Raw genomic sequence first — 22,495 nt, forward strand, 5'->3', positions numbered from 1 at the left:
GTGTTTTCAAACATATTCTTACAGTGATCTGGGAAAGTGGCATGAGATGGAAAAACGGGACTTGGCTATTACTGAGTCATGATTAGAAAGTGTATTTAAAAGATGGCGAACCCAGTCAAACAAACAAAACAAAACGAAAAACAATGTACACATCAGAAGGTGCAGTGTGTTGTTTTTGTACCTCAACACTTGAGGTGGGTTTTTAAAGTAAAGATATAAAGCCCGAAAAGGGAGGAAAAACGTTAACTAAGCCAACCATCACACCAGCCCTTCTCGTTTGTTTATAATGAAACTGAAACCTAGAGAGATTTTGAGCTTGTCTGTGGTCATACCAGGGTTTAAGTGTAGAACCTTTAAGATTAACGTGTGTCTGGTTTCCTAAGGCAGCTGACTTTAAGGAGGATTAGAACTGAGCAGCAACAGAAAACAGCAGAATTTTAAGATGACATGACTTTGAGAGGGAAAAAGAACAAGTCCCCAGTCCTAGAGGTCCTGGACATGAATTTGAACTTGATCTTACTGGTGATCTTCCTTGCTCATTCAGCACTGCAGATCTTTTGTAGACACACTCATGACTGGATGGACTCTGGTCTCAGACCATTTCCTCCGTTCATAGGTTCCAATGATGAGTTCTATTCTTAAAGCCTACTGCCTTCACATATCCTGGATTTCGTAAAATATCCAAAAGATAAGAAGAGGAAGGTTGTTCCCGATACTCTCTGAGAAAACTCACGTGGAGAGCAAGCATGTTGAGTCAGACTCACATCGGAGTCTCCATTCAGCTGCATAGGTGCAAGATGTGCTTCTTCCTGAGAAAAGATTTGGGCCCCGAAAACACTACCTTCCACATCTCGGTGAAAATAATCTCAGGAGGAAAAGTACATCCATGTATTCATGTACAACCAGGATAAAATTGTTTTCTACTCTTATTTTTATTGTGTGCCCAGAAGTCGGTTACAATCCATGAAGACCTTACGGAACAGAGCAGGACTGACTCCATAGGATGTCTCAGCTTTACGGTTCAGTTACCACTAGTGCCCGGGTTGTCACCGTGGTGGCTTGCATACTGCTGTGATGCTGGAAGCTATGACGCCCGTACTTCAAATACCACCAGGGTCGTCCATGGTGGGAAGATTGCAGCACAGTGTCCAAACTAAGAACAGGCCAGAAGGAAGGAAGAGGCAGTCCACGTCTGAAACATCAGCCACTGCAAACCGTACGAACACTATCTGACACGGTATATTGGAAGATGAGTCCTCTCGGGTTGGAAGGCACTGAAAATACTACTTAGGAAAAGGTAGTGGGGAGGTCGGAAAGGGGGAACCGATTGCAATGATGACAGGATAGCCCCACCCACCCAAGGTGATGAACAACAAAAACATGGGCAACGGGAGACAGAAGACGGTGTAATACATGAAAATAATAATGATCTATAATTTATCAAGGGTTCATCAGGGTGGAAGCGTGGGGGAGGGAGGGAAAAACTGAGTTAACATCAAGGGCTCAAGTAGAAAGAAAATGTTGTGAAAAGGATGATGGCAACATATGTACAAATGTGCTGGACACAGTTGATGTATGGATTGCTATAAGAGCTATAAGAGCCCCCAGTAAAATGATTGGGGGGGGGAAAGAGAGTCATTTACCAGTGGTGTTTATTCAATGGTGCTTGATTAGAGCAGCGGAAGACATGTGCCTAGAAAAGGTAAAAGTGTTTAAGACCATTAGCCTTTTGGTAAGAACACTCGTTTGAAGATTGAAGAATCTGGGAGCAAAATCAATAGTTAATTAACACCAAGGCAAATGAAAAAGAGGAAGAAACTGCTACAAATAGTCATTAATAATCAGAACATGGAATGTATGAAATATGGATCAAGGAAAATTCAAAATGGTCGAAAGTGAAATGGACTATCTAACGATCAGAAATTAAGACACTGCTGTGTGGTCAGGTGCCATTGGCTGGCTCTGACCCACAGGGACCCTATGCACAGCAGAAAGAAATACTGCAATGGTCCTGCACCATCCTGACCAGGGTTCCTATGCATGAGCCCATTTGTGGTAGTTACATAATCTCATGTCAACTTGAGGGTATTAAGAGTAAAGGGGTGGAGTCTAGCTTGTCAATCTGGTGGCAGCCTGATAATGCCTCCTGTGGGCATGGCCTTCTCAGGAGGATTCTGGGAACAGAACATTCTCTATTTCTACCGGAAGGCAGGTCACACTCTCTGGTTGCTTCAGCTTCCTGTTGACAAGACACATTAAGCCACGCAAAGACCTGTGCCAGTCCTGTTTTGCTTCCACTGCCACTGGATCCACAAGACTTTGTACCCACAGGCCTGTGATCTTCTTGCACTTTGCATCATTGCATGTGACTGCATGACTCTGAAGAAGGATTTATGAGCTAGAATTGGATTTATGGGCTAATTATTGTACTTATGGACTTGACCTGGACTGGGCTGGAATGTTTCCTTAATGTACAATTACTCTTTGATATAAAGCTATATAATGCCTCTGGATTTGTTTCTCTGGTGAACCCAGTCTAACACATTTTTTGACCTCTGCCTTATGGTAGTTTTCCTTTGGCTAACTGGAGATCAGATAAAGTCACACTGTTTACTCAATTCTTTTCTGGAAAGGATCTGGGACGTGAAGGTCTTGATTCCTAGAAGTTGTCTTTAGTTAATCCTGTCCAACATGGCAAAAATAAATCTATATTTGGAGCTCAGGGGGTAAAATGGACCCTTGAACTTCTCTGAGACAATGCTTCTTAGTCAAAATGGCTGACAGAAGGTCCTGCTCTGGCTTGATACAGCCAGAGGCCTAAGGCCGTATTGCTTATGAATAGGATTAGTTTGATAAGAAAAGATTGAATTTGACCTTTAAGAATTGAGTTTAGGACCTGACTGTATTGTTTTCTTTTGCCTATTAATATTGGTATACTGATTGATAGAAATGATTGTTAGTAAGTATGAAAATAGAGAATTTTTAAAATTATTTTATTGGGGGCTCGTACAACGCTTATTACAATCCATACATAAATCCATTGTGTCAAGTACATTTGTACATTTGTTGCCATCATCATTCTCAAAACATTTTCTTTCTACTTGAACCCTTGGTATAAGCTCCTCATTTTTTCCCCTCCTTCCCTGCTCTCAGTTAGATTGCCTTTTGATCAAGCCCTGCCAGGCCTCCTACACTCTCCTCACCATCGATTTTGGATCACTTGTTGTTCCCTTGTCCCTGGGTTTGTTAACACCACTTCCTTTCCCCACCCCCCTCTCTTCCATGTCCCCCAGGAACTGTCGGACCCACTGTTTTCTCCTCCAGCTTGTTTATCCCACCTCTCTTATCTAGATAGACCTACAGAGATAATAATATGCACACACAAAAAAACAGAGCAAAACAAACAACAACACAAAAAACTAACAACAAAAAAGAAAACCTGTAAATAGTTCAAGGTTCATTTGTTGATCTTTAGGAGTGGTTTTTAGTTGAGTCACAGATATGATGCCACACCCTGGCCCCACAGTCTATTTTTCGGTACTCCCTCAGGACTTCATTGCTCTGTTCCCCTTGGTGTTCTGTTGCACACCCCTGGTGTTTCATCTCAGTGTGGTGGGGTCAGATCGGATGCAATTCCCGCACTGTCTCTAGTGTTGTCCCCATAGCACTATGGGTCAGCTAGGGACATGATATCATGTCTCATAGTGGGGCCGGCCCTATGGTCCTCTGTACTTTGGCTTTTCTGAGCAGGAATATTGTCCTCAGGGCTTGGTGGTCGAAGATATGCTCCACTCTTCCTTTCTCTCCCTTCATTTGTTCCCCTGTGCTCTGATGAGACATGTCCCTCTCCTTGAGCTGGAGCTTCAGTGCTGTCCTCTGAGGTGAATTCTTCTGTAGGGAGTGGGGCCAACCCACGTAGAAAATAGAGTTTTTAAGTTCACAGTCTTCAGCCATTAATTTGAATCTTTGCATGGGTTACGACATGCCTACAAGAAGGCTCTGAATGATAAGCCTCATCCAGGGTTCTGAGTGCTCATGACATTTGCATTTGAAAAGACTTGCTGACTAGCAAGACTTGCTGTTGGCGGGCTGAAGGGAAAAAAATTAATTTGATCTTTTTGAATTGTGCTTGAAATCGAAGAATTTGGAGCCATGAAGAAACTCTCCTCTCTAGGACTGAACATTAAAGGCAGTATACAGGCAGCCTGAAATGCTTGCTAGGTGACCACCTGGATCCACTTGTTGAGTAGAAGTGGGCAAAATGCAACAATAAAGAGATGGGTTGAGTCTGGTCACTGACACCCGTGGACCTGGTTCACAGGACTAGAGGAAAAGACGAATTTATGATCTCGTTAATGACCTAGCTCAAGGGGCCTAGAGTTGTTCAGAATTTGTGAAGAGACACATGGTCAATAGGCAAGGCGGGCCATGGGCACCCTGGTGAAGCAAAGTGATGTGACCCACATTGAAGTGACCAGAACCCTACCAAGTAAGCATTTTGGAGCCTGTGAATTGCTGCAGGCTTTATGAACAACCTGTCCTGATGTGACTTTGTTTATCAATGCAGACTTACAGGATTCCAACTGGAACGAAGATTCTCCATATCAAAGAGCATGTCACCTTAGAGCACTGGGTTGGTACAAGTGGACAATATAGAAATTAGATACCCAAAATGGGGATGATGAAGGCATGAAGTGGCTGGCTTACAAACATTCATGGGTTTGGGAATCTGTTTATAGATTTTAAGATTATGGTGTAGGGGGTTGCGTAATTGCAATTGTTAAGCATAGACTATTTTTGTTTTGTCGCCTATAGAGTATTATGTTTAAAGGAGACTGGAACATTTTGAGTTGTAGGCATCTTAGTTTTATCCTGTTGGGCACAAGTGTGATTTTACTATTGTCCTCCTTTTAAAAATTATATATGGCTACAGAGCTGTAAAAGGTGTCAAGTGTGGTAGTTACATAATTCATTGTTCACTTGATAACATGAAATTGTAGGGGTGGAGTCCAGCCTGTCAATCTGGTCATGGCCTGATGATGCCTCCTTATGGGTGTGGCCTTCTCATGAGGATTCTGAGAACATCCTCTCTCTCTCCCTGGTGATCAGACCAGTGCACTGCCTGAGGTAGCTGCTCTGCTTCAACCATGTGCTATGCCACCTGCAGTGCTCTGCTCCACCTGGGCTGTGTAGTGCTCTGCTCTACCTGGGCTGTGCAGTGCTCTGCTCCACCTGGGCTGTGTAGTGCTCTGCTCTACCTGGGCTGTGTCATGCTCTGCTCTACCTGGGCTGTGTCGTGCTCTGTTCCACCTGGCCATGGCAACCTGTTTGCTATGCTGTGCTGCTCCATGCTGAGGTACCGTCCCACCTTGCCATGTCTGTTACCTGTGGGCTAATGCCACACTTCCAGTCCATCATTTTGCATCACTACATCGTGAGGCTCTACCGAGACCTGCTTTGCCACACTCTACTCCGGCCTCTGCTACACCTCGCCACTTCAGCTTCCCACCACTCTCTGCTTCCGTGGCCCTGAGCCCATGGCCGCGTGAGTTAGCATATTAACTGTTCCACAAAAGTAAGCTGAACTGAGCTCTCTGTACTACTATGTGGACTAATTTGCGGTCTTTTCCACTCTATAAACCTACCCTTTTAGATGTATATAATCGTAAGTGTCCTGGTTTTGTTTCTCTAGAGAACCCTGCCTAACACACTTCCTGTCTTTTTTTTTTAATGCTTCCCGCATCATTCAATGTTTTGCCTATAGAATCTTTCAAAATTGCCGCTCGAGGCGTGGATATGTTCTTGAGCATTTCATTTTCAGGTGTGCTGAGCGTGTTCTTCCCTTTTGGTTTTCTAATTCTAGGCCCTTGAACACTTCGTTATAATATTTGCCTTTATCTTCTTGAGCTGCCCTTTGAAATTTTCTGGTCAGCTCCATGACTTCATTCTTTCTTCCATTTCCTTTAATTTCTGTACGATTAAGAACAGATTAAGAACAAGTTTCAGCGTCTCTTCGAACATCCACTTGGACCTTTTCTTTCTTTCCTGTCTCTGTTTCTCTTCATGAACGATGGTACTGGTGTCCTCCCACAGCTCATCAGGTTGTCTGGTATCAGTGGTCAATGAATCAAGTCTGTTCTTTAGATGTTCTCAAAATCCTGGCAGGACAGACTCAAGGCCGTATGTTGACTCTTGTGGACTTTTTAATTTCCTTCAGGTGTATGCCGAACTTACATGAACAACGGTTCCATCGTTGGGCCCTGGTCTGGTTTTAGCTGCTGATATTGAGCTTCTCCATCATGTGTTCCCACAGACGTAGTCAGTTTGATTTCTGTGTATTCTCTCTGGGGAAATCCATGTGTCTAGTTGCCTATTGTGCTGTTGAAAAAGCTATTTGTTGTGAACAAGGTGGTTTGGCAAAACACCCTCATGCGATTTCCACCTTCATTTTTGTCACCACGTCCATATTTTCCAGAACAGTATCTATACACCTACCAGAAACATTAGTTAATATAACTACTGCTCACATTTGTAACACAACTACTAAAGGCAATGATGAAAAAAATTAAAGAGTTCTACAAAGGTCTCCAGTCTGAAATTGATCAAACATGCCATCAAGATGCATTGATAACTCCTGGCCACTGAGAACCATTGAGAAGAGTGGTGTGTTAGTCCGGGTAGATTGAAGAAACAAATTCATAGACACTCATACGTGTATAAGAAAGAGCTTTATATACAAGAGCAATTGAATATTGAGAAAACATCCCAGCCCAGTCCAGATCAAGTTCATAAGTCTGATGTTAGTCCATATGCCTGATTCCAATCTATAAAGTCCTCTTCAGACTCATCAATACATGCAATGACACCGAATGCAGGAAGATCACAGGCCAGTGGGTGGGAAGTCTTGTGGATCGAGTGGTGTTGTAAGCATCTTGGTGCTGGCGGGGGTCTCCACATGGTCCTCCAGCTCAGGGAATTAGCATAGCTCCATGTATCTCATCAGCTGCAATGCATCCCAGGGAGTGAGCCTGCCTCCAGTGAGCTATTTATCTCGTTAGTGCCTCCAAATGAAGTCATCAAGCTGCGACCTGACTGCCAGGCTAAACTCCACCCCTTCACTCTTAATCCTCTCAAATTGACAATAGATTATACAACCACCACAAATGGGAACCCCAGAACACTTCATTGTGCTTTTATGGAAACTACATGAACCCAGAGGCAGCCATGTGAACAGAACAAAGAGATTAGGCTTCATGTAAAATTAGGAAAAGTGTGTGTCAAGGTTGTATTCTTTCACCAGGCTTATTCGATCTGTAAGATGAGAAAATAACCTGGGAAACCAGACTTTGTGAAGAACATGCATGAGGATTGGAGGAAGACTCATTAACAACCTTTGTTAACGACACAAACAGTGAAGAGGACCTGAAGCGCTCACTGCTGAAGATCAAAGACTGCAGCTTTCAGTATAAATTACAACTCAGTGTAAAGAAACCAAGGACCCTCACAACTGGACTAACAGACATCGTGATAAATGAAGAAAAGATTGGAGTTGTCGAGGATTTCATTTTACTTGAATCCAGAAGCCATCAGTCAAGAAATCAAATGATCTATTACCTTGGAAAAGTTTGTGGCACAAAACTTCTCTAACATGTTACAGAGCAAAGATAGGACTTTAAGAATTAAAGTGTGCGTGACCCAGGGCAGGGTACTTCAGCTGTCTCATATACATGTGAAAGCTGGCTAGTGAGTGGTTAATCCCAGAGAAAAACGGATGCATTTGAGTCATGGCGTTGCTGAATGAAGGTGGAAAGTACCATGGACTTCCAGAACAAACAGATCTGCCTTGCAGGAAGTATACCAGAATGCTCTCTAGAAGCAAGGATACGAGCCTTCGTCTTTAGACATGTTACCGAGAGACCAGGCCCTCAGAAGGTCATCAGACTTGGTAGAGGAGTTCCAAAAGAGAAGCCCCTCAATGAGATGTATCGACACGATGACGGTAACAATGGGCTCTGTGGTAGTTACACAATTTGTTGTTAATTTGAGACTATTGTGAGTGAAGGGGTGGCGTTTAACCTGCCAATCGGGTTGCACCTTGATGACCTCTTTTGGGAGCTCTAAGGAGATAAATAGCTCCCTATGGGCGGGACTCACACTCACTCCCTGAGAGACATTACTGATGATGAGCCTGATGGAGCTACACTGATGCAGCCAGAGCCCTGGAGCTGGAGGAGCCATGTGGGGACCCCTGCCAGCACTGAGATGCTTATAACGCCACTGGATCCACCAGACTTTCCACCCTCTGGCCGGTTACCTTCCTGCATTCGGCATCATTGCATGTGCTTCGTGAGTCTGAGGAGGAATTTATAGATTGCTATCAGACATATCAGACTAATATCATACTTATGGACTTGATCTGGGCTGGGATGTTTTCTCAATATTCTATTGCTCTTTTATAGAAAGCTCTTGCTTATACACATGAGTCTCCCTGGATTTGTTGCTCTAGTCTACCCGGACTAACACAGGCTCAAACACAGCACAGACAGAGAGGATGGTTCAGGACCAGGCAGTGTTTCTTCTGTTCTTCAGAGGGTTGCTCTGAGTCTGAGCTGACTGCACAGCATCGAACAAGCACAATCGTTAGAGGTTTGATTGCCGGTCTCTTCTTCCAAGCAGCCACCGGGGTGTCTAAACTGTCAGCCTTTCAGTTAGTAGCTGAGAACTCTGCCACCAAAGCTCATGTCTTCTCCCCTTTAAATGGATCATGATTTTACTTCAAAGCAAGGAAACAGGAACCCTTGCCCTTGCCGCCTGAGATAATAGCCTCATCACGCTGGCTATAGAGTGTTTTTAGAGCTCTCTCACAAATCTCACGACCCCAAAAGACAAGGCCTGCTGTACATAGAGACCAGGCACTCCCTTCATCCCTGTCTATTCTCAACATGCTCTCTGAGCCATACCTTCAACAAAACTCACTTCGGGAGATGCTTAAGGCAGCACTGACACTGACAACAAAAATGAACTCACATTGACGACCAGTTTCTGATGTCTTTAAAGCACCGAGACTCAAACCTCATTGTCATCAAGTCTATTCCAACTTTCAGCGGCCCGAAGGGACAGTAGTGAAATACCCCGTGGGTTTCCAAGCCTGAAACTCTTCATGGGAGTAAAAATCCTCATCTTTCTCCTGTGGAGCAGCTGGTGGCTTCGAACTGCTGATCTTGGGGTTAGCAGCCCAACCCCAGGGCTCACGGAAGCATCGATACAGGGTTCCTGTAACAGAAACATCACAAGTGGGTGACTGAACAGGAAGCAATCTGATTCCCTCACAGGTCCAGAGGCTCGAGGTCTGAATCCAGGGCAGCAGCTCTAGGAAAAGGCTTTGTCTCTGTGGTTCTGACGGAAGAGCCTTGTCTCCTTTCAGCATACATCGGCCCTGCATGCATTCCTTGGCAATCTCCAAGTGTCTGGATATCCATCTCCCGCTGGATCTATGAGGTTCTCAGTGCAGACGTTCCAAGTCCAAAAGCTGGGCCCTACTCCAGCTCTTCTTTCTTGAGGCTCAAGTCGCCCCCTCCTTCCTTGGTTCTTTCATCACTACGCCCCTGTCAGTTTGCCGTGATACGGGAAACCATGCCACTGGTATGTCAGATGCCAGCAGGGTCACCCCTGGTGGAAAGGTTTCAGCCGAGCTTCCAGACTAAAGCAGTCTAGGAAGATAAAAAGATTAGGGCTAAAATTGTCCTACCTTGATCCTGCCTCATTAGCATATATGCCATAACTGGTGGTGTAGTGATTACTTGCTGGGCTACAATTCCCAAGGTCATCAGTTCAAAAGCACCAGCGTCTCTGTGGGAGAAAGGCAGGGCTTTCTACTCCTATAAAGAGTCACAGTCTCAGAAACTCACAGGGCCACTTCTACCCTGTCCTGTAGGGTCACTATAAGTCAGAATCGACTCAATACTATCCAAAGCAACCTATAGATTGAATTGTACAATAGGCCAATAAAAATTTTTTTTAAAATAGTAACAAAAAACAAGATTCAATGGAATCCTTGTCAAAATTCCAACAACATTCTTTGCAGAAATGGAAAAGCCAATCTTCAGATTCATATTCATTACAAGGGGCCCGTAAAATGAAAATAATATTAAAAAGAAAAAGAAAGACTCATACTGTCTGATTTTAAAATGTGCTATAAAAATGCAGTAATCAAAACAGTGTGATGCTAGCATAAGAATAGACATAAAGGCCAAGGAATAGAATTTAAAATCCAGAGATAAGCCCAAACATATGTGGTCAATTGTTGTTGTTTTTTTTTAAAAGGTACCATTCAATGTGAAAACAATTGTTTTCTTCAACAATGGTGCAGCAGCAACTGGATCTGCAACTGCAAAGGAATGAAGCTGGAGCCATAGCTTGCCTCAAGAAGTTGGTGGAAAATGGAAATAAATTATAGTTGAATCTTTCCAGGAACTTTTAAAAAACCCTGTGTATGAAATGTAACTCAAAACAGATCATAGATCTAAATACAGGAACTACCAGCGAAGGCACGCCTCTGCCCAGGCAGCCGACTGGGGCGAGAGGAACAGTCCAGGGAGGGATTCGGAGCCCTGCTACCTCTGGGTCGCTTTGGCACCATGTGAACATCTTCTCACCAAGAGTCCAGGTCACCGCTGTGAAGGGGCCTCAGGGAGAACCCATGGCGGACGCGTCTGGAATTACACTCCTCGCGGGCAGGCAGCCTCTGTGTCTAACAGGCATCGACAAAGCTCTCTGGGCAGGAGAGTCCTGGAAGCAGAAAGGTCCAAGGGCCTCCCCAGAGGACGAATGGGGGCGGATGTGAACTCTCTACAGTGAACACAATTTTCACCTTATGAAGAAATGTTAACTAAAGCAATCATTGAATTTCTACCTAGTCAAGTTCAGTCGCCTTCGTGTGAAGTGCCAGCAGTCACGTCCCTTGACAGGAGCGATCAGGAGCTTCCTGGCACCGAGTTGAACTTTTCCTGGTACTTCGGGCAACGACAGAGCTGCAGGACAGAGTTCCCTGTGGAATGTTCTTGAGCAGGGGAAGAGTTATGCCTCTGGAAGCCGTGTAAGGCCAGCAGCGCTGGGAATCCTCCCTTGCTGCCCGCTCTTTCAGAACCTCAGCCTGGACTCGGATGCTTTTCCTAAAGATCTATCCTGCCATCTTCATCTCCAAAGCCACCTACCCTGGGGCAGCCTGGCATTGCAGTACGGGAGCGGGGGGGGGGGGGGGGGGAAGGGCTGCCTCCTGCGGTCCTTTTCTACTCCCACGCTACTCCCAGCCTGTCTCTTCGGACGGTCACATGAAGTGAAGGGAGTTTGTTATGCTTCGGGGACTGACTTCCTTTCCCAGGCTGGCGCTGCAGAGGACCATTTGGAGGCGGAGATTGGTTTTCGGAGAGGTGGGCACGGGGCTGCGCTTGGATCCTCCACCGTGTTCTTGGTGCTGCCTTTGGATGGCCTGACTGTCAACCTGCTGGGCATCTACCTGACTGTCTTCTTCATCCCGCCTCCTCGATTCCACCACAGGCCCAGCCATCTGGGGAGTCTCCTTCGGTCTCAGAAAGCGCTAGGAGAAAACCGTGCTCAAAACCTGTGCTTGGGCCGCCTTGAGGATGGAGAGAGGCACCAAGAAGAAGAACCACCAAGTCCACCAGCCCTACACCCACAGACCGGTCGAAAAGATCCCACTTCGCTAGAAGAAGAGATCAAAGAAATCCGCCAAAGTGGCTCTGGAAAGCACTCCAGAGTTTGAGCTCGCCAACATTTCCCACTTTTGCCGGAAAGGAGCAGAGTCCGTGATGGATGAGGCGGTGACGACGCGATGATGAAGAGATTCTCAGCAGAGGAGCTGGAGTCCTGGAACCTTCTGGGCAGAACCAGTGATCACTTGCGGCACATCAGCCTGAGGTGACTCACTGTCTTCCGGGGGCCAGGAGTGCTGATTCGGTAGTGCTTCCTGCTGCCACTCAGCACAGCTCTGGCTTTCATGGTGGTGGCTGCAACCATGGAGGGATACTTGCCAAGGGGAAGCTTGAAGGAGTTCTTGAGTAAATATGTCTACCTGATGTGTTACCAGATCAGCCTGCGAGCGCTGACCACCATGACAGGAAAGACAGGCCTAGGAATGGTGGCCTCCGTGTAGCCAGTCCTACCTCTCCTGTGCAGCTGATCCTATGGCCAGTGATGGATACTATGCCATGGTGGGTCAAGTGCACAGAGCCAAGAGGCTGGTTAGGGCGCTCTGAGGTTAAAGAGCGCCACCTGGTGGCTAAGATGCCGACCAAGCAGGTGCAGGAGAAAAGCAAGCCGCCTAGCCTCGTGTTCCCACAAGGAACCTGCTAATTAAACCGTACATCAGTGAGGATGGTCAAAAGGGAAGTTTTGAAATCAGAGCTGCCATTTACTTGTTGCTGTCCAGTCTGACCCTCAGTTCGGCGATGTCTCCTGGAAGAGCAGCAGGAATGGGATGGCGATGTACCTGCTGAGAAGGACGACCTGCAGTGTTGGGCCCAGGGAGGCAGATGAAGATGCTGTCCACTTGGCTAACAGGGTGACACCTGGCATTGCCAGGCAAGGAGGATGCGTGGCCCTGCTGTGGACGTGGTCTGAAGCGGGAGAAGGGGAGGGACCCTTTGAAAGAGAAACAGCAGAAGCTGTACAGCCAGATGATCGCCAGGAACCACAAGGGCACTCTGATCCTCGCCTTGTCCTGGCTGGAGCCACCGTTCTCAGACCCTGACATGTGAGCCAGCTTGAGTCATTGCTGCCAGCTCAGATGCCGATCCAGGCTGCATCCTTTCCATTCTCTGGGGCCCTTGGGCCACTCTGGACCCTTGGACTGCAGCTTCCTCAAAGCGGTGCCCAAGTCTTGGGGTCTGGGCAGCGCAGGCGGCCCTGGGCGGCCTGAAGTGGATGCTGCTGGGTGTGGCTGCCCGGGAAGAGATGCCTTGTTGTTTCTTTTACAATAAGTCTATTGAAGGAATTCCATTAAAGCCGACTCCACTGTGTGTGTTATGCGGGACCGTGTGTTTAGGCTGCATCAGCCACATTCCTGCAGGAAATGTCAGTGGGTCACAGAGGCCCACATCCAAGGGTCCTTTGCTGGGGCAGAATCTGCCCACTCGTGGCGAGAGGCCATTCTGAGGCCCCTTGGCTTGCTCCTGCCTGAGCCTTGCTCCCCAGCTGGGGGCCCCACAGACAGACAAGAATGAGAACTAGTCTGCAGGGGCTTTCAGCCAAAAGAAGTTTGAATTCCGTATGCTCCCACCCCTGCCAACCAACCCATGGTGGAAGGGAAGTGGCCAGCCAGCCACTGACTAGTCTGTGGTGAGAGGCGGGGGTCACTCTGCATTCAGGCTCCAGCGCTGGCTCTGACCGCTTCATGTGTGTTCAGGTGTGCCTCGGTTTCCCCATCTGTAACATGGCTGTGGTGGAGAGGGGTTGTGGTGGGGATCACAGTGCGAGACAAGCAATGCTCAGTGTGATATGCACAGGCCCGTGAAGCGTGGTGGGACGAGGTCAGCTCAGAGCTGCTGCACAAACCTTTGTATGTGCTTTTGTGAGGATATAAAATGTTCTTGGAGGGTGAATGGGAAAAAAAATCACAATGAAATATAGAAGCAATATTTCAGAACTTAGTTTTTGACAAGAAATCCTAAGACATGGCACCAAAAGCATGAGCGACAAAGGACGAGCTCGGTATGGAACATGGACTTTATGAAAATTGAGAACTTTCGGGCACCCAATGAGCTCCTCGATAAAACGACGTGAGGACGAGAGAAACCGTTTAGGAGCCATACGTCTGATGTGCATTTTTATCCAGAAGACATAAAGAACTCCTGTCACTCAGTAACAAAAGGACAAGGCGATGTAAAAATGGGCGAAGGACCCAGGGAGCCGTGATTCCAACGAGGATACAAGGATGGCCAACAGCACGTGAAGCTATGCTCCACGGCATCAGTCGTGAGGAATTGCAAACCAACACGACAGGGCACACCACTTCCATCCCGCTGGGGCAGCTCACAAAACGGCCAGACTCACTGCCGACTCATAGCAGCCCTACAGAACAGGGTACAGCTGCCCCTGTGAGTTTCTGAGACGGTAACTGATTACCGGAGTAGAAAGCCCCATCGTTCTCCCGAGGAACGGCTGATGGTTTCGAACTGCTGACCTTGTAGTTAGCAGCCCAACTCGTAACCACTACACCACCAGGTCTCATCGGTAGAAGATGACATAATGAGTGTTTGTGAGGATTTGGAGAAATTGGTCCCTGATGGTGGGGATGGAAAATGGAGAAACGACTGTGAAAGACAGGCTCGTCTTCAACACGTCTCACATAAAACAACCATGTGACTTAGCAATTCCACGCCTGGATGAAAACCAAACCCAAACCACTACCACCGGACGACTCACACTGCTGGCAGCCCTGTATAGACTTTCTGTGACTGTGAATCTTTAAGGGAACAGGCAACTCCAGCTCTTTCCCACAGAGTAGTGGGTGGGTTTGAACCACCAACTCTTGCAGTTGGCAGTCCAAGGCATCGCCCACAGCATCACTGAAACCAGGAGTTCAAGCAGATATAGTATAGCAATATTCACTGCAACATTATTTATAATACCTTAGTGTTGACATATCCAAATATCCACCCTGATGAATGGGATGACCAAAGCGTGGTGCACACACACAATGGAATCTTATTCAGCCACCAAGAGAAAAGGAGTTCTACTAGATTAACTCTGAAAAAGCATGGATGGTGGTAAGAGTTGTATGAGCCCCTAATAAAATGTAAAAAAAGAAAATGATTAGGGCAAAGAATGTACAGATATGCTTTATACAATTGATGTATGCATATGTATGGATTGTGATAAGAGCCCCTAATAAAATGTGTATGAGCCCCTAATAAAATGTTAAAAAAAAAAAAGCATTCCAGTGAAGGAAGTCAGGCTCAAAAGAATAAATACTCTATCATCCCATATGTGGCACAAGCTTTGGGCTGCGATCTGCAAGATCAGCAGTTCAAAACCACCAGCTGCTCTACTCCCATAAAGTGTTATCATCTCAGAAATTCACAGCGGCAGTTCCACCCTGTCCTAGAGGGTCGTATTGACTCATGGCCATAAATTTGGTGTGGTTTCAGAGCCCGCATGCATCTAACACCCAGAGCAAATGATGCACAGAGATAACAGTGTATTGGTGATTGCCAAGGGGAGGATGGGAGGGAAACAGCAGCTATTGTCTCAGGGCTTCTGTCTGATGTGACTCACCAACACACTGGGACATCATGGTGATGAGTGTACAGCATGCATCTAACACCCAGAGCAAATGATGCACAGAGATAACAGTGTATTGGTGATTGCCAAGGGGAGGATGGGAGGGAAACAGCAGCTATTGTCTCAGGGCTTCTGTCTGATGTGACTCACCAACACACTGGGACATCATGGTGATGAGTGTACAGCATGGTGAGTGACATTCCTGTCACTGAACAGGGGCTGACAGCGGGTTACTGTGGCATGTATGTTATCTGAATTAAAAAATAAAATTTTAAATTAGAAGAAAAAGTTAACAGAGAGGAGAAAAAAAGAGTATCTTCTCAGTCCAGACCATCCCTAGCCATTTATAAGCCTCTGCGCCTGTTACTGGAGCTGACTCCGTGATGCTGCTCTCTGAGAGAGTGATGCTGTCCTCCTGCCGCCAGAGGGGAGGACACACTGCCCATAACATCCAGCTACTGCTTGGGTGTGCAGTTGGTAAGAAAACACAGGTGCATAAACCCCCTAGCTTCCTGCCATTGATGTGCTGAAAGATCTGCAACACTGAGATAGAAAGGATTCAAAGTGAGGTCTGAAGGGAGAGGGACCCAATTACATCCCCACCTCCGAATAAGGACTGTCTCAGCCAGAGCAGGAAGGTGGGCCCAAGTTTGGCAGACCTGTGCCATTAGTGCTTCGCCCAGAGAATGGAGTGGACAGAAAAGCTGGAAGAACCGACAGCTCGCAACCCATGGCACAAATCTCCACTCTCACTGGATAGTTTGCCTCTCGATTACTGGACCCGCCATCAGGAACCAGGCACTATAAAGTGGCTCAGGCAGACTACCTTGTTGATTAGTTAGACAGGGACAGGTCCTGTGCTAAGACCAGAGTCGCCTGCTGAGCTGAAGAAAATGCCTGTGGGTTATCAGGGGCTCAGGGAAACCTGGGATGACCTACGACAAAAGGTGGCCCATGGGATCATTCGGTGTTTCATTTCTCTTCCTTATCGGCCAGGCCAAAAATAACCCATTTTCCCGGTTTTTACCGGGTCATGTTCTATAACAATGAGTGCAGTATTGCAGTCTTGTTCCTAAACTCATGAACAGAAGGAATTTGAAAACGAGAAGGAAGAGTTTTTAAGAGCAATATTAAAAAAAATCAACCAAGATTTTTGAACTGTTAGTAGTAGGTGGACAATCATTAACTTACTTTACCAATGCCCTATCTGCTATATTGATATATAGTATTCTGGAAAACCTGTGGCCAACATTCTCAGTGACTATGATGGTACATTTTCCCTGACAACCAACGCCCATCGTCTGTGTATGTAGTGTCGTCATGAAAGAATGGATTCTGTGCCAGTGAATAATTCAGACATTGCTAGACGGAACTGGCCTACATTTGGCCCAACATCCCTCTCTCAACAGTGTTTTAAAAGAGTGCCACACCTTCCTGACATGATCGCTGAAGACGAATGGGTGCATAAGCAAATGTGGTGAAGAGAGCCGATGGTGCCCGGCTATCAAAAGATATAGCATCTGGTGTCTTAAAGACTTGAAGTCAAACAAGCAGCCATCTAGCAGGGAAGTAAATAAGCCCACATGGAAGAAGCACACCAGCCTGTGTGATCATGAGGTGTCGATGGGATCAGGTGTCAGGCATCAGAAGATCCAAAACAACTATACTAATGCAAAAGAGGGGTGTTGAAGTAGAGATCCAAAGCCCATCTGTAGATAATTGTATATCCCCCCACAGAAGTGGTATAAAGGAGGGATGATTCAACCAAGGTGCAGTGTAGCACCAACAAACCACACGTCATTCCCCTAGTTCCTGAATATCCCCCTGCCCCCGCCCCACTACCATGACCCACTTCTAATTTATAAATTTGGCTAGAACAGAGGACACACATTGGTACAGAGAAGAGCTCTCGACACAAGAATTCAGGACAGATAAACCCTTCAGGAATAGTAAGGGAAGTAGCAATATCATGAGGGCCAGGGGATGGGTAGGGAGGGGGAAGGGTGAGAAAGGGGGAACCCATCACAATCACAAGATTGAATATATAGCCCCGCCCCCAAAGGGGACGAATAACAGAAATGTGGGTGAAGGGAAACAATGGACTGTGTAAGATGCAAAATAATCATAACAATATATAATTGATCAAGGATTCACGAAGGTGAGGGAGGAAGGGGGAAAAAAAAGAGGAGCTTATACCAAGGGCTCAAGTAGAAAATGGTTTGGAAATGATGATGGCAACATATGTACAAATATGCTTGATACAATTGATGTATGAAATGTTATAAGAGCTGTGAGAGCCCCCAATAAAATGATTAAAAAAAAATAGTACCAGGGCTAATCAATAACAATATTAACAAAAGATCGTTAGCCTCAGGGAGATGATCGATAAGACTCTTTAGTATAAAGTAACAAGGAAGTCTCTAAAGGGAGCCAAAGATTAAACAAACAAACAAACACAGATCCAGGAATGGGTCTGGGGATTGCACTAAGTCCATTTTAAGAACAATTAGTTCTTATATCACTGTTCTGCTCGATACTCGCCTTCAGGAAGGGACCACAGAAGATAAAGGTGCGATAGCAAAATGTGGTGAAAAAATTAGATGGAGCCTGACTAAGGTAAAAGAGCATCTGGGGTCTTAAAGGCTTGTTTCCAAACAAGCAGCCATCTAAGTGAGATGTCAACTATGTCCACATGGAGCATATCATCATCAGTGACCATCGTCAGTAACCAAAGGATTGTAAATCATATCATCTGAATTCAAATGAGGGAATAATAGCAGAGCTTCCGTGGCAAGAATCTGGTTTGCAGAAGGCTATGGAGGGCAGTGGGCGCCGGCGTACATGAGTGGGCTCCCCATAGGAACTATGCCTCCGGGTGATTTCCCTCTTGGGGAGAAAGCAGTTCCCAAACAGACTGGTAAAAGATGAGTGCACTGGAGAGATGACTACAGAAGACCAAAATGATAGACCTGACTTGGAAAACCAAAAATGTGGCCAGTTGACCCCCTCTCTCATGTACCCTGGGCCTGATCTGGTTTTCAACATTTTCTGGGGGGGTTGTTTTGGTTTTTGCTTGTTCAGAGTGCCATTTCTCTATGATGTATTTTGTCATTGGGGGTGACCCTCTTAATTTTTTTGTTTCTGTTTTTCAGTATACGAAACCCAGGATTGCTCAACCTATAGACAGAAAGTAGAACGGGGGTTTCTAGGGGATTCAGTGGGGGGGGCATGGTAAAAGGAGTTTTAGAAGGAAGAGAATGTTGTGCACGTGATTGCGGTAGTAATTGTCCAATACGGCTTGATGTGATGGAACTATGGAATGATAGGGTTATCGCATTCGCTCCTAATAAAATAGTTTGGGAGATAAAACAAAATGTTTTAAAAAAAGAAGTCATGAAACAAAAAAATAAAACTCACTGAAAAAAGTCCAGCTCTCTAGAGTCAAGCAATGCCACTCAAGCAGCAGTACTAACTCACACCAAATCCATCGCTGTCGAGCAGATTTCAACTCACATCGATCCTACAGAACAGAGCAGAACCGTCCCACAGGGTTTCCAACACTGTAAGTCTTTACAGGAGCTGCCTACCACAGTAAGCGGGTTTGAACCGCCAACCTTTCGGTTAGCATGGAAACACTTAACCAGCGAACCACCAGGGCTCCCTAAAGAATGTCTTATTTCATCCAAAAAAATGTCTTATTTCATCCAAAAAATTGGCTTCTGAGGCCCACTGCTGAAGGGGTGTTAGATCTCTATCACTTCTGCACAGCCTAGGGGGACAATGCTAGCAGCATCCTCTTAGAAAATGATGTCACAATATTTTATCCAGTGGTTATTGAGCCCTTAGATGGCAGATTCTGTGCCACACTTTACGTACGTCCTGATTTCATCCTCGAAAGTATCGGAGGGCAGTAATGGGAAGCATTACTCGATTGGGAAACAGTTGCTTCAAAGTCTCAGCCTGGCTCACCTGAAGTTCTTAAACCATTACAAAACAGAACATCAATAGAGAGTCTTTAAAATATTTCTTTCACCCACTCACCCTCTGTTTGAAAACATACTCCAAGAAGCTAACTGACAGCTTTACATGTCACAAGTTGACTGTGATATTATTCAGAAAAGCGTGACAAAAGGAAGCAATCATTTTGTAGACATGTCCATAAGGAAAGCGCTAAGATGTCAGGGACACAAGTCATACATATGGTTCAACTGTGGCATGAGGGAGTGCGGGGTGGGGCTGGGGAGCCAGGAGCTGTGTCTGTGGACACACAGGCAGGAGGCAGGCTTATGGAAAGAGAGTACAGGAAAGGGGAACTGCAGGTACCCACGCTTTGCCTACTGAAAAGCATGCTTTATTGTTGAATAAATACGCTGTCATCGCCTTCATTGTTTAATGCTAACGGTATTTTATTGGAGTACGATTTACACACCATACAATACAAAGCTCTTAAGTGTACAGTTCAATGAGGGTTGACAAATTCATACACCGATGTGACCATCAAGCCGATCCAGGCATGGGACATTTTCATTCTCCCCGAAAGCTCACACACCCTCGCCCAAACAAATGTCATAAAGAACACATAGGTACTTCTGTCCCTCACGACCCAAAGAGGACCTCCGCCCACCAGCAGTAAGGTCAGATTTGATTGCGGAGCACAAGAAAAAGCCTGTGGGTTGGGGGCTCAGAGGGACCAGAGCTCGGTGTTGTTAACAGGGCACCGACCAGTAAGCCCTACGCATCTACTTTCCTAACGCTGTGCAGGTCGCATGGAGACCCTTCACATTTTTGGTCTATGTCTTCAAACCAAGTGGCGACAGCATCCACACGCTGCAGGGGCTCCTGGTGAGTTGTGCTGACATCTGGTGCCGCCGAAAGGGCCCTGGAGGGCAGGGAGGACTTGAACAAGGGAAGTGCTTTGGTAAGAGAAAAGGCAAATTCATCAACTTGTCAGATCTTTCCTCTGGTACTGCACAGACCTTTACATAGCAAGGGGTCATTTCCAATCATGCTGAACATCAAGTGTTGGGGGAGGTCAGATGCTTACAGACAACCTCCCAGAAGGCAATCAGTCCCCAGACTGCAGTGGGCCCCGCTCCCTGCTGTTAGGGACAATGGGCAGGCCTGCAGTCATTGATTGGGTTCCTGTAGGTGGAGTTCACACCCTACTGATAATGGATCCTATGGACATCCAGGGAACAGGTCAAACCCCCTTGGTAACACCCAAAGTTAAAGTGCCATCCTATATCTAGGATCCGCCTGTGTCACATGCATACCCAACCCCTCCTCTTCCTATTGCCTGTATGTCCCCTAGACCACCCCCTCATGGCTGTATAGTGCAATCCCTTCCTATGACATAAATCTTTACCTGTAATTAGTGGGCTTGCACGTCCCCAAATGGATACAGGCCTGCGTTAGCAATAGAGAGGGGCTCGCTCTCTCGGCTCCTCCGTTGTCCTCTCTTTGGCTCCCTCACCTCCCCTTTTCTCTTTCCCCTTTTCCTCTTTCCCTTCCCCCTTTTTCCACGTGGACCACCAAGCTGGGCTGAGGAGAGCATGCTACCATAAAATGTGTCTGACCCCATTATTACAATATCCCTTTTCTCTCTCATGCTCTCGATGACTTTAATATAATATTTATATATCTCAACTGTACAATTGTGCTTAATGAACCCACTGATTAGTGGTGGGGGCTGGCTTCCCCCCACCTCATACCACAGTCGAGGGTCTTTTCTTTCTCTTCGAAGACCCTATCTCCAAGCAAGGTAGAATCCACAAGCACTGGAAGTTAAAGCATCAGCATATCTTTGAGTGTTGGGGAGAGAGAGGTGTGTGTGGAGGTGGGGGGGGTTGGCTGGGTGCACAAATGACCTCTAGGTATGGCCATGTGACTAGGGAATGGCAACAGGAGGTGAGCTAACGTTACATATTACTTCCCAGCTAAGGTTTTCAAGAACAGGTGTGTCTTCACCGGGGTCTCCTTTCCCTCCCTTAGGCTGCAAGAGGACTCTGGTCTCCTGGGGGGTGGCAGGCCCACGAGAAAGCAGCAGCCAGGGTCCCTAACACACTGACGGGAAATGTATACACCCACTGAAATTCGGGCATTTATGAAGAACCACATTCGTTTTGCAATCTCTTAGATACATGTTTTGCCTTTTGAAAAACAACAACAGGTACCGTTGGTGGAAAATCCATCAACTGCTGGCTGACCCCGGTTCCCAACAGTTCATCAAATGTCTTATTTCACTTTTATTTCTACCAGTGGCCCCTCTCCCATTCCTTTCTCCTAATCCTCAGGGAACCCACACAGAGCCCTTGCCGGGAGGTTTCTGCTCCCACCATGTGAGTTACGGGCAGCCTGTCCTGCACATGGATCTGAGCATGGGGCCATAGGCCGAGATTGGGACTACGAGGGGAAGACAGCAGCCGTGTCAGGAAGGTCATTTAAACACTGTAACAACTTGCATTAAAATACTCAACCTTTCATTGTCGATTCAATAGAGTCTCTCAATTGTAGAGAGACGCAAACAACTGTGAGCCCAAAGCCTGTCGGCAAATATTTCAAAACATTCTTTAGTGGGAATAAAATGATGCCAGTCACACGTGCAATGCTAGGAACTCAGGATGTGGACATTATTTTTCTTCTTTCTCCTTACTCTCTCACTTCACTCTCGGTAGAATTGGGCCACATCGTGCTGATGTCACCATAGTGACACGAGGGCAGGTATCCATACCTGAATCCAAGCCCGGTGCCAGCCTGTGAGCTGAAGCAGACGAGAAAGCAGGTGTTCTCAACACCGAAAGGAAGCTCTGGTTAGCAAACAGTCTTTGTCGACGTAACCGGCATCGAGCTGATCTCGACTGGGAGAAAATCACCTACGGGATACAGTCAGACTATGGAGATCTCATCCCTATACACTTACGATGGGTGTCTGTATGAGGGGGTGGGGTGAAAAAATTTGTGGGAAAATGCCACTATCTTTTCATTTCATTTTCCCACAAACTTGTTGAGCTCCCCCCCCATATGCACCTATGTCTGTGTATGTATGAGCACACCTGTCTGTCTGTAGATACGTCTGCGTGTGTGTGTGTACACAGATACACTTTCAAACTGTGCCCCAACTCACACATCCCATGCTGGTGTCTCTTTAGTTTAAGGCACCTCCCTTTATTTCAACTTAATGACCACGGACAATGTT

The 22,495-nt window shown here is 46.3% G+C and overlaps 1 protein-coding gene and 1 pseudogene across 1 annotated transcript in view; one reads left to right on the plus strand and one right to left on the minus strand.

The window, feature by feature from the left end:
- Positions 1 to 22,495, minus strand: part of MCF2L2 (MCF.2 cell line derived transforming sequence-like 2) — a 269,318-nt gene that overhangs the window by 224,015 nt on the left and 22,808 nt on the right. The gene's annotated exons all lie outside the window — the stretch shown is intronic.
- On the plus strand, positions 7,994 to 12,776 carry LOC142454575 (glycerol-3-phosphate acyltransferase 4 pseudogene; annotated as a pseudogene).

The sequence above is a fragment of the Tenrec ecaudatus genome, chromosome 8, assembly GCF_050624435.1.
Source record: "Tenrec ecaudatus isolate mTenEca1 chromosome 8, mTenEca1.hap1, whole genome shotgun sequence".
Lineage (NCBI taxonomy): Eukaryota > Metazoa > Chordata > Mammalia > Afrosoricida > Tenrecidae > Tenrec > Tenrec ecaudatus.